Here is a 12,457-nt window from a genome sequence, read left to right as displayed (position 1 = left end):
TTGAATCTAGGGTACCGAACTTACCGATGAAATCTTAATAACCATGGTACCTTAATCCGCTAAGACTCATGAGCCGGACATGGTGGTATGGGACACCGTGGTCGAGCTGTCAGCCTACGCTGGGGTGACGAGCCTCCCCGTAGTGACCAGTGAGCAACCGAACTCGTGAACTGATTATGGTGGTATGGGACACTATATTCGTGCTGTCGGCCTACATTGATTGGTGACGAGCCCTTTGTAGTGACCTCGAGCATACCTGGCTACCGCATTGAGGTGACGAGCCTTGGTGTAGTAACGAAGGTATGATAGGCGTACATTGATTGGTGACGAGCCCTTTGCTACGACTTGAACCCATATGATCGTATGAGATGTCTAGGACTGACGACCCTAGAATGGATCACTGTTTAGATGGTGATATGAGGAAGGTACCTTAGCTTCCCAATCCTATTGTATGAAAAGGACTAATAACAACTTGGTAACCATGTTCATGCACCGCATTTGCATGTGCTTGGTAGACGTGACGCACTTTGAGGTGGTGTCATGCGTAACGTAAGATGAAGACGCTGAGGGTGTACGCGCAAGGGCACGCATCATTCTGCATACATCATTGCATTAACAAGAGTACTTAGGACTTGTTTACTTATTCTGCTTTATCATTACTGCTTGATTGAACTGATAGCATGTTAACCTTTGCCTTATTGTTCCACTGAGTTGATCACTCACTCCTACGTTCTGGGGCGGTGTTAAACACCCACTAGACTCTGTCTTAGCTGCTGATGTTGCTGATGTTGATGCGACTTCTGAGGCAAAGCGGGAGATGGATGATGATGAGGCTGCTTTCTCCTTTATGCAGTTTTCAGACGGGTTCTAGCGAGCCTTGTTCTGATGCGCGGGATTTCGGGATTATTTTTTAGAATTAAATGATGTAATCTAATACTTGTAATTTTGATAGTAACACTTATATTACGACCTGGTATGTATATGTACTTCAGGGATTTGCACTTGCACACATATATTTCTATAAGTCTTCCGCTTGCTTTCTTCACTTATCCCTGAATTATATCTGTGCTTTGGCTTAATCTATTCCATGTTTTATACACTAATACAGACAACATACATCCATCATTAAATATGTTGCATAAGTGATGTTTTGGAACTCGAGAGCTGAGTTATGCTCGACCCCCGAATTTCAGGGCGTTACAGTCCAGCATTGTCCAAATCTATGGACGGTGTGGATTTCTCACGTACACTAAGGTGGGCTCCACCATGATGGATGCCTCGCATCTCCACCACACATTAGGTGGGCCATCAAACAACCAAAGAAGAGAGAGAGAGAGAAAGAGAGAGAGAGAGAAATCGGATGGTGGATACATTAAGATGGGTCCCACCATCTATGGGCCCCTCTTTACAATGCATACATCAAGATGGGTCCCACCATAAGTGGGCCCTTAAATCACAAAATCTCAACATAAAATCACCCACCTTTGATCTTCTTAGACTTCTTCTTCCATCATCGCATCCTAGAGCTCCAAGGGATGCATTTCAACAGTGGAGATGGTCTTTGGATGGTGGGATTGAGTGGTAAGAAAGTGGGCCACACTAACTTCTTCCTCACCTTGGAAAAACCAGGGACGGTGCTTGCTTGGGAGGAAATGAGAGAGAGATGAGAGAGAGAGAGGTGATGTAAGGAGACAGAGAGGGATGGGTGTGAGTGATGGAGTGATGAGGAATGAGTGATGGGTGATGGGTGATGGGTATGTACTTGACATGTATGGGTGTGTAAGAGAGAAACTTGACTTTGGGATTGCCCTTGTACTTGACATGAGGTGATTGATGGGACATGTTGTAGAGATTCTCTTGGGATTGCAAACACGTGGCATTTTCTCGAACTGAACGCGGGCCCACATACTTGGCCTGGGTATCGCCTTGGCGCACGAGACGTGACATCGGAACCGCGGTGACGACGTGGTCGCACCGGCACAAGTCTCGGGTCAAGCTGACTCAGATCGACAGGATGTAACTCAGGGATGTGTGCAACTGCTATCTATGCATCGTGGGTCGCCAGAATTTGACCGGGAGGACTGCGGAAGCCTATGGAATGGTACGGGCTAGGATACGAGTTTCACAACTGGGCCACCCCCATGTCCTACGATTTGCCAACTAACCCGACTACTTAAGTAGTCGTAATAATTCGATAGAACTAGTTAACCTGCAATAGTAATTTACAAGAATGAAACGTGAGCAATAAATTTAGCAATTTACTCATTCGGACATTTCATCGAACATGCAAACCTTACTATATCGACAATAACAATTTATAAAAAGAAAATCAAAATCTACATATACAATAACTGAAGCATAAGACTCAAAAAACGGCAACATATGGATAATGGTCCGCACCTCTAAGAAGGAATCTCCATTTTTAAGCTCCTAATATTAGGGAATTAAGGAAAAATCATCAATTCCTAAATCAAAATCAAGACAAACACCATTAATGACTTTAAATCTACACTAAGTTACTTAATTGAAGGGTAATATATAATTCTTACCTCTAATTCTTGGCATGAGTGGATTTGGTGGAGATTTGGTAGTAACCAAATGTTTGGTTGAAGAAATACTAACCCTACAAGCATCAAGATTTTCCTCTCACACACACGCGCGCGTGCGCACACACACACACACTCTCTCTCTCTCTCTCTCTCTCTCTCTCCTTCTCTTCCTTTTCTCTCCATCTCTCTCTTTTTCTTTCTCTTCTCCTTCACCCACACTTGCGCATGAAATTCATATAGGAGAAGGGGCTTCTCAAATGAAGGTCTTATATAGTTCTAGAAATTATGAAAATGTCCCTAAGGGCTAAGTTTTTATTATACTAGCCCTATGAGAGGGTGTTTTTAACCTTTGAGGCCCACTATAAGGTGTAGGAATTGATATACACCATATGATACTTAGCCTTAATGATGATCTACGTAGGGATACGATCGGCCCACCATTTGGATGTGTCGATCGACAGGTATGATCAGAAGTCTGTTTGACGATCACCGATGGTCTATCGGGGCCACAGTTATACGGATATGTGTGAAAAAATATCTTTAGTCGGTATCCCGACTTTGGTTGCGATCTAACGATCAAAAAGCCACAATTTTGTGAAAGAGTGAAAGGTTCATTTCACTTAAGTTTCACGTTTCAGCCTTGGGTATTTGCGCATTTCAAGCACTCGGCCTTTGGCCCAAGTTGTGCAGTTCTGGGTACTATCTTTATTCGCCACCCATGATGGACACCAAGCCCACTAAGACGAACGTCAAGCCCACTAAGACGAACGTCTTTCTATAGTCTCGGGTTTAATGGCCCACTAATGAGCGGTCTAGAGCTTGTTCGAATAATCGAGGCATTTTTGGAATAAATTGGATATGGATATTTCTTGTGTGCAATGATTATGGTTTAAACTAACTATGTTCATTATGTAGCCTATTCAAAATTAGCAAAAATGACGATTCGATTATGTTCACTTTAGACCGTTGGATCTTATGCTAAATGAGTAACTGGGTTGATTTGATTTATTAATTAAGATTAAACCCACAGTTGTCTCGGGGCATTTCTGGAATGAATTGGATAGGGATATTTCTCATATGCAATGATTATGGTCTAGATTAATTATGTTCATAGTGTATCCTATTCAAAATTAGCAAAAATGGGATTTGATCATCATCACTGTACACCGTTGGTTCTTAGGCTAAATGAGTAACTAGATTGATTTGGTTTATTAATTAAGATCCAACCCACAGTTATCTCGGGGCATTTCTAGAATGAATTGGATAGGGATATTTCTCGTGTGCAATGATTATGGTTTAGATTAACTATGTTCATAGTGTATCCTATTCGAAATTAGCAAAAATGGGATTCGGTCATCATCACTCTAGACCGTTGGTTCTTAGGCTAAATGAGTAACTAAATTGATTTGGTTTATTAATTAAGATCGAACTCATTGTTGTCTCAGCTTTAGTTAGGTCTTTATTTAGTTATGCTTGTCTCGATTGGTCAGTGATAGGTTGGCTAGATTTAGGCCCTAGATGAACAATTCACGAGGCTAGACTTAAGGTTTAAGTGATCAGGCAGATTTGTTGGCTTCCTACGATTGGTTAATCAAATTTGTGTGGTTCTTTACTGGTACCTCCCATGTATAGGTTTACTTCGACGTCAAAGGTCAGTAAGTGACAACGTAGGCTAGTTATATAAAAAAATTTCAAGGATTTTTTGAAAATCTAAAATAACGAAAATCCAATACGTTACAATGTCATCCAACCTATTTATAAGGTGAAGGGAAAACACAAACAACAGCCTAATCCATAACTTATATGGCCACTGTTAAGGTCTCAACGGTGGATCGACTTGATATCTTGTTCATTTATTGGCTCTCATCATAGCATGACTAGCAAAACTGATAAATGTGTTGCTATTTAATTTGGATATGTAGCCACATGTGTAACGAATGATGCAATTTTGATTATGTGTACAAGTATATAAGTGTCGAGTGTGCCATATTTGTATTTGACTTGAATTGAACCAAATGTCTTGTGATCGCAGGTGCTGAGATAGACCGATTAAGACCTAATCTAAGAAAATCATTGTCTATTCCGGCAGTTGTTAATAAGGTGATCGGACAATTCGCAAAGGGTCGAATTAGTTCTTCAGATGGATTTTTTTGCCTTGAATGCAATGACTCTTTTTTTTAAAAAAAAAATTATTATTATTTTAAAGATGGTAATGGCTTGGTTACGTTCATCAATAAAATAATGTAAAAATAGAAAATAGGAAAAAGAAAGGTTTGTGCTGATTTTATTAACATAGATGCAATACAATCAGCAAATAAAATAAGCATAATAAATTATTGACCATAGTTCAAGCTGGCAAAACAACCTTGGTGGTAACAGTCTTTGAGATGGTTGTAAGATGATCATGAAAATTTTAGACAATCGTGGGACCATCATGGTATTTGGTTAGCAAGTCATGACCGGGAAATCAGTGACAAGATTTAGGGATTAGAGGGATTCGACATCATGGTCGTAGCTAGCTAGTGTCAAAGCTCCATGACACCGTTGCGATGTATTTGTTTTATTCATGCCAAAAAGTAAGGTATATCCAAGGACCACAGCAGAGGAAACAGTGGGGATTGGACCCTTATCATATCATTGAAAACTTTTTGGAGAAGTTTTCGATCAAGCTGATATTTTTGTCTTCCCTTCATCAATCCAGGTCTGTTTGACCTTATCAAAGGTTAGATGGCAAATCAACATTACGGTGGACTATAGAGGTTTTTAACGGTGGACGTACAATCCATACTATTTTTCCTGCAATGTGGTCCACCTGAGATTTGGATTTGTCTAGTTTTTGGGTTCATGCCCTAAATTAATATGAAAAAAATGGATGTATGGCATGGATAAAACTTATACATCATGGTGGGGTCCACACAGCTTTGACACTAGCTAGCTGACTAGTGTTGGGATCACTAGCCGAACCAAGTCGATTTCTGGGTGCCCTCTGACACAGCGTGACACTACCAGGGTTACATGGAAAGAAGTTTTTCTAAAAAGGACGTGTATATAATTCTGTCGAGGACGTATATAAGCCAATGTATCCTATAACAACATGTTTTAGCGCAAAATTGGGTATATTAATAATAAAAATAAATAAATAAATAAACAACAACCAGAAGAAGAATCTACTTCTACCAAGTGACTCACCACACTCTGTGGGGCCCACCGTGAGATATGTGTCTTATCTATACTGTCCATCAGCTTTTTAAACTCATTTTTAGGGCATAATTCAAAATTGAAGCCACACAATAACAAACAGTAGAAATAGATGTATAGTGTTGAATCAAGCTAATATTTGTATTTTCTTTTTTAACCATGTGTGTGAGAACAAGTTGGATGACAAACAAACATCCATGTGGGCCCTAAGAAGGCTTCAACGGTGGATGTCACGTCCAGTTGTTTTTTATGGTGTGGTCCACCTGAACTTTAGATCTACTTTAATTTTAGGCAAATATCTTAAGATGAGATGAAAACGGATAGACAGCGTTTATAAGCTATTGGCAGGTTGAGTAGACATCACCAAGTTATGTGGATCCCACCATAATATCTGGGTTGTATCCACACTATCTATATATTTTGAGAGATCATTTTATAGCATGAGCCAAAGAATGAGACAGATCGAAAGCTGTAGTGGACCCCACCACATAAAATAGTGGAGAGAGTGACGGCCACCATTGAAACCTTCTTAAGGTCGGCCATGATGTTTATTTGAGATCCAACCTGTTCATAAGTTAACACATATATTAAAGAAGGGAAAACACAATTATCAACTTGATCGAAAACTTTTGTTTCCCTTTGAAGTTTTTAACGGTGAGCGTCACTCTCTCTGCAATCTTCTGTTGTAGGGTCCACTAGAGATTTGGATCTGACTCCTTATTTGGCTCATGCCCTAAAAGGGTCTCTCCAAATGGACGGAGGTGTGGATACAAAACATACATTATGGTTGTACCCACGTAATTGGGTGACGTCACTTCAGTTGCGAGTTTGGTCTCAGGAGCTAATCCGCGTGGCTAACCTCTAGCGAGAATAATCCGGAGGGAACGGATTGGCTACTCCCCTTGACACTAGTTGGCCGGTGGTCGGTGCACTGTGAGCCCTATTATGATTTATGTGTTTCATCCAGGCTGTACATCTATTTTTACAGATCATTTTTAGGTATAAGACCAAAAATGAAGGAGAAATTTACGCATGTGCGAACCCTTTTAGGAGACTAAGCCCACCTCATTTTCCCTTGCGAGAATATGACCCGGCTGCACGGATGGCTTGCCAAAGGTCGAAAATGCCCCTGCTTGTTCCGTCAAGCGGATCGGTAGTGCTCGAAGACGAGCGCTGACACTCCTCGAACTCTGAGTTTTACGAACGGTTCAAAAGATATCAAAGTTACATGGGCCCCACAGTTACGTATTTATTATATCCACAACGTTCATCCATATTTCGAGATCATTTCGGAGCATTATCAAAAAAAAAAAAAATCATATCCAAAGATCAACTAGACCACACTACAAGGAGCAACAGGAAAATTGATTTTCACCGTTAAAAATTTTGTAGGGCCCACCATAACATTTATTTTCCATCCAATCTATTCATAAGGTCACAAAAGCCTGGATGAAGAGGGAAAAAAAAATTCATAATGATCCAAAACTTCTGTGACCCCTAAAAGGTTTTCAATGGTAGACGTTCAATCCTCCACAGCCTTTTACAGTGTGGTCCACTTGATAGCTAGATCTGTCTCATTTTTTGTCTCAAGCCTTAATACGAGTTCGTCCAATATATGGACGGTTTGGATATAACACATACCTCATCATAGGACCCATAAAAAGTGGTGGGGATTACGAAAGTAAAAAATAAAATAATAATAAATAAATATGCGAGGAACTTATGGCTACGGTGTTTTCTATAGCTACGGATTATAACTGTAGCCATAGCTGTATCCCTTGCCGCTTCGATATGTCCTTTTATATGTATCGAAGGTCATTCGACTAATCGAAAAAGGTCCAGAACTGCCTAGCGAGTTTGCCTCAAAAATCCTGCAATTTTCGATACATATCGAAGAGTATTCGATATGTATCGAAGATGATAGGACCAATAGCTACGGAATATAACCGTAGCCATAACTGTAGTCTGTGCCGGTTTATGACTTTTTTTATTTTATTTATTTATTTATTTTTGATTTATTTTTTTATTTTTTTACATAGATAAATTTATTCAACCTACAATTTTCTCTAATACATATTTATATAAATATGTATATATAAGCATATAAAAAAAACTTCTCTCATTTTTTCATTTATTTCTTTATTCATTTAACAAGAATATCTCCTACACCAAAATTAGTTACTTGACGTACCCTATATGATTTTGGAGTAGGAGAAGCTACTTTAGCCAACCAACCTGGTTATTTTTCAAGATTCCATTAGATCTATGGTCGAAAATCCATTTCATTCACTTCGCGGTCAATTTCAATCAGTTCGCGGTCAATTTCATTCATTTCATTTACTTTGCGATCAATTCCATGCATTTCACGGTCAATCCCAGAGATTCCGTTTTGATTCACGGTCATTTCCATGCATTTCACAATCAATTTCCTTCACTTCACGGTCATTTGCATGCATTTCGTGGTCAAATCGCTTCAAACCATGATCATTTCCATGCATTTCACGGTCATCCCAAACTATTCCGTGTTAATTTACGGTCGTTTCGAGGCATTTCGCGGTCAATTCGCTTCACTTCACGGTCAGTTGCATGCATTTCACGGTCAATTCGCTTCAAACCATGATCATTCCCATGCATTTCACGATCATCCCAAACAATTCCGTGTTGATTCACGGTCGTTTCGAGGCATTTCGCGGTCAATTCCCTTCACTTCACGGTCATTTGCATGAATTTCGCGATCAAATCGCTTCAAACCATGATCATTCCCATGCATTTCGCGGTCATCCCAAACAATTTTGTGTTAATTCATGGTCGTTTCAAGGCATTTCGCGGTCAATTCCCTTCACTTCACGGTCATTTGCATGCATTTCACGGTCAAATCGCTTCAAACCATGATCATTCCAATGCATTTCGCGGTCATCTCAAACAATTCCGTGTTGATTCACTGTCGTTTCTAGGCATTTCATGGTCAATTCCCTTCACTTCACGGTCATTTGCATGCATTTTGCGGTCAAATCGCTTCAAACTATGATCATTCCCATGCATTTCACGGTCATCCCAAACAATTCCGTGTTGATTCACGATCGTTTCGAGGCATTTCGCAGTCAATTCGCTTCACTTCACGGTCAGTTGCATGCATTTCGCACTCAATTCGCTTCAAACCATGATCATTCCCATGCACTTCACGGCCGTCCCAAATAATTATGTGTTGATTCACGGTTGTTTCGAGGCATTTCGCGGTCAATTCGCTTCAGACTATAATCATTCCCATGCATTTCACGGTCGTCCCAAACAATTCCGTGTTGATTCACGGTCGTTTCGAGGCATTTCGCGGTCAATTCCCTTCACTTCACGATCATTTGCATACATTTCGCGGTCAAATCGCTTCAAACCATGATCATTCCCATGCATTTCATGGTCGTCCCAAACAATTCCGTGTTGATTCACGGTCGTTTCGAGGCATTTCGCGGTTAATTCCCTTCACTTCACGATCATTTGCATGCATTTCGCGGTCAAATCGCTTCAAACCATGATCATTCCCATGCACTTCACGGTCGTCCCAAACAATTCCGTGTTGATTCACGGTCGTTTCGAGGCATTTCGCGGTTAATTTCTTTCCCTTCACGGTCAGTTACATGCATTTCATGGTCAATTCGCATCAATTCATGATCATTCCCATGCACTTCACGGTCATCCCAAACAATTTCGTGTTGATTCACGGTCGTTTCGAGGCATTTCGCGGTCAACTCCCTTCACTTCACGGTCATTTGCATGCATTTCGCGCTCAAATCGCTTCAAACCATGATCATTCCCATGGATTTCACGGTCATCCCAAACAATTCCGTGTTGATTCACGGTCATTTCGAGGCATTTCGCGGTCAATTCGCTTCACTTCACGGTCAGTTGCATGCATTTCGCGGTCAATTCGCTTCAAACCATGATCATTCCCATGCACTTCATGGTCGTCCCAAACAATTCCGTGTTGATTCACGGTCGTTTCGAGGCATTTCGCGGTCAATTCGCTTCACTTCACGGTCAGTTGCATGCATTTCGCGGTCAATTCGCTTCAAACCATGATCATTCCCATGCACTTCATGGTCGTCCCAAACAATTCTGTGTTGATTCACGGTCGTTTCGAGGCATTTCGCAGTCAATTCGCTTCACTTCATGGTCATTTGCATGCATTTCGCGGTCAATTCACTTCAAACCATGATCATTCCCATGCATTTTACGGTCGTCCCAAACAATTCCGTGTTGATTCACGGTCGTTTCGAGGCATTTCGCAGTCAATTCCCTTCACTTCACGATCATTTGCATGCATTTGGTGGTCAAATTGCTTCAAACCATGATCATTCCCATGCATTTCACAGTCGTCCTAAACAATTCCATGTTGATTCACGGTTGTTTCGAGGCATTTCACGGTCAATTCCCTTCACTTCACGGTCAGTTGCATGCATTTCGCGGTCAATTCGCTTCAAACCATGATCATTCCCATGCACTTCATGGTCGTCCCAAACAATTTCGTGTTGATTTACGGTCATTTCGAGACATTTCGCGGTCAATTCCCATCACTTTACGGTCATTTGCATGCATTTCGTGGTCAATTCACTTCAAACCATGATCATTCCATGCAACTGACCGTGAAGTGAAGGGAATTGACCGCGAAATGTCTCGAAACAACCATGAATCAACACGGAATTGTTTGGGATGATCGTGAAGTGCATGAGAATGATCATGAATTGATGCGAATTGACCGTGAAATGCATGCAAATGACCGTGAAGTGAAGGGAATTGACCGTGAAATGCCTCGAAATGACCGTGAATCAACAAGGAATAGTTTGGGATGACCGTGAAATGCATGGAATTGTCCATGAAGTGGAAGGAATTGACAGTGAAATGCATGGAAATGACCACAAACTGATTGAAATTAACCGCAAAGTGAATGAAATGGATTTTCGACCATCGACCTGATGGAATCTTGGAAAATAACTAGGTTAGTTGGCTAAAGTATCTTCTCCTACCCCAAAATCATATAGGGTACATCAAGTAACTAATTTTGGTTTAAAAGATATTCTTGTTAAATGAATAGAGAAATAAATGAAAAAATGAGAGAATTTTTTTTTTATATGCTTATATATACATATTTATATAAATATGTATTAGAGAAAATTGTAGGTAGAATAAAGTTCTCCATGTAAAAAATAAAAAATAAAAAATAAAAAAATAAAAAAATTTGCATAGACTTTTACGGACTGCAGTTATGGCTACGGCTAGAATCTGTAGCTATATCTTCGGTACATATCGAATACATTTTGATTAATTGAAAATTACAGGATTTTTTATGCAAAGTTGCTGGACAGGTTTGGACCTTTTTCGATTAATCGAAAGACATTCGATATATCGAAGTATATATCGAAAGACCATTGATGCATGGTAGAGGACATATTGAAAAAGCATTGGCTGCGGTTATCTTTACGGTTATAATCCGTAGCCATAAATACCAGGCTTTTTTTTTTTTTTTTTCCTATTATAATCCCCACCGCCTTTGTGGGTCCTTTTATGAGGTATGTGTTATATCCAAACCGTCCATCTATTTGGTGAACTCGTACTAACGCTTGGGAAGAAAAATAAGATAGATTTAGCTATCAGTTGGACCACACTGTAAAAGGCAGTGGAAGATTGAACATCTACCATTGAAACCCTTTTAGGGGTTCCAGAAGTTTTGGATCATTACAAAATTTGTTTTTCCTCTTCATTCAGGCCTTCGTGACATTATGAATGGATTGGATGGAAAATAAATGTTATGGTGAGCCCTACAAAAGTTTCCACAGTGAAAATTAATTTTCTGCTGCTCTTCGTGGTGTGGTCCAGTTGCTCTTTGGATATGATTTTTTTTGCTCCGATAATGCTCCGAAATGATCTCCAAATATAGATGAACGTTGTGTATATAATAAATACGTACGGGCCCATGTAACTTTGATATCTTTTGAACTGTTCGTACAACTTGAGTTCGAGGAGTGTCAGCGCTCGTCTTCGAGCACCACCTATCCGCTTGAAGAACAGGCAGGGGCATTTTTAACCTTTGACAAGTCATCCGTACAGCTGGGGCGTACTCTCGCATGAGAAAATAAGGTGGGCTTGGTCTCGTAAATAAAGCCATAACTGAGCCGGACAGTCGCAAATTTCCCAAAATGAGGTATATGACCACATCACATAAAACAATGTTGACTGAGCGTTGAGCATTAAAAACATTTTGGCGCATAAAAGTTATCCACCTGATTTTTGTTTTCTCCCTTCACCTGAGCCTGTATTACCCATTCAACATATTGGATGTCAAATAAACAGTACAGCGGGCCTTAGGAGGACTTTAATGGTGGATATCCAATCACTATTGTTTTCATGTGGTGTGGTCTACCTGAGATTTATATCCCTCTCATTTTTGGGATCAAGAAATAAAATGATCTGAAAAAATGGATGAACAGAATGGATGAAACACATACATAATCGTGGGGCCCACAGAGCACCGACCATCAGCCAAGAGGCTGGTGGCAGGGGGAGTAGCCGATCCGTTTCCTAATCGGGACCTCGTCGAGAGCAATGTAGGGAGAACGAAAACAGTCCGATCAGTCGAGCTGGACCGTACATCGGGTGGTGCGCGCACTTCACGGCCCATCAAGCAAATATCATGTACTGTTGTGTACCTACCGTCATCA

The sequence above is a fragment of the Magnolia sinica genome, chromosome 19 (genome assembly GCF_029962835.1).
Source record: "Magnolia sinica isolate HGM2019 chromosome 19, MsV1, whole genome shotgun sequence".
NCBI lineage: Eukaryota > Viridiplantae > Streptophyta > Magnoliopsida > Magnoliales > Magnoliaceae > Magnolia > Magnolia sinica.
This window is presented reverse-complemented; position numbering follows the sequence as displayed.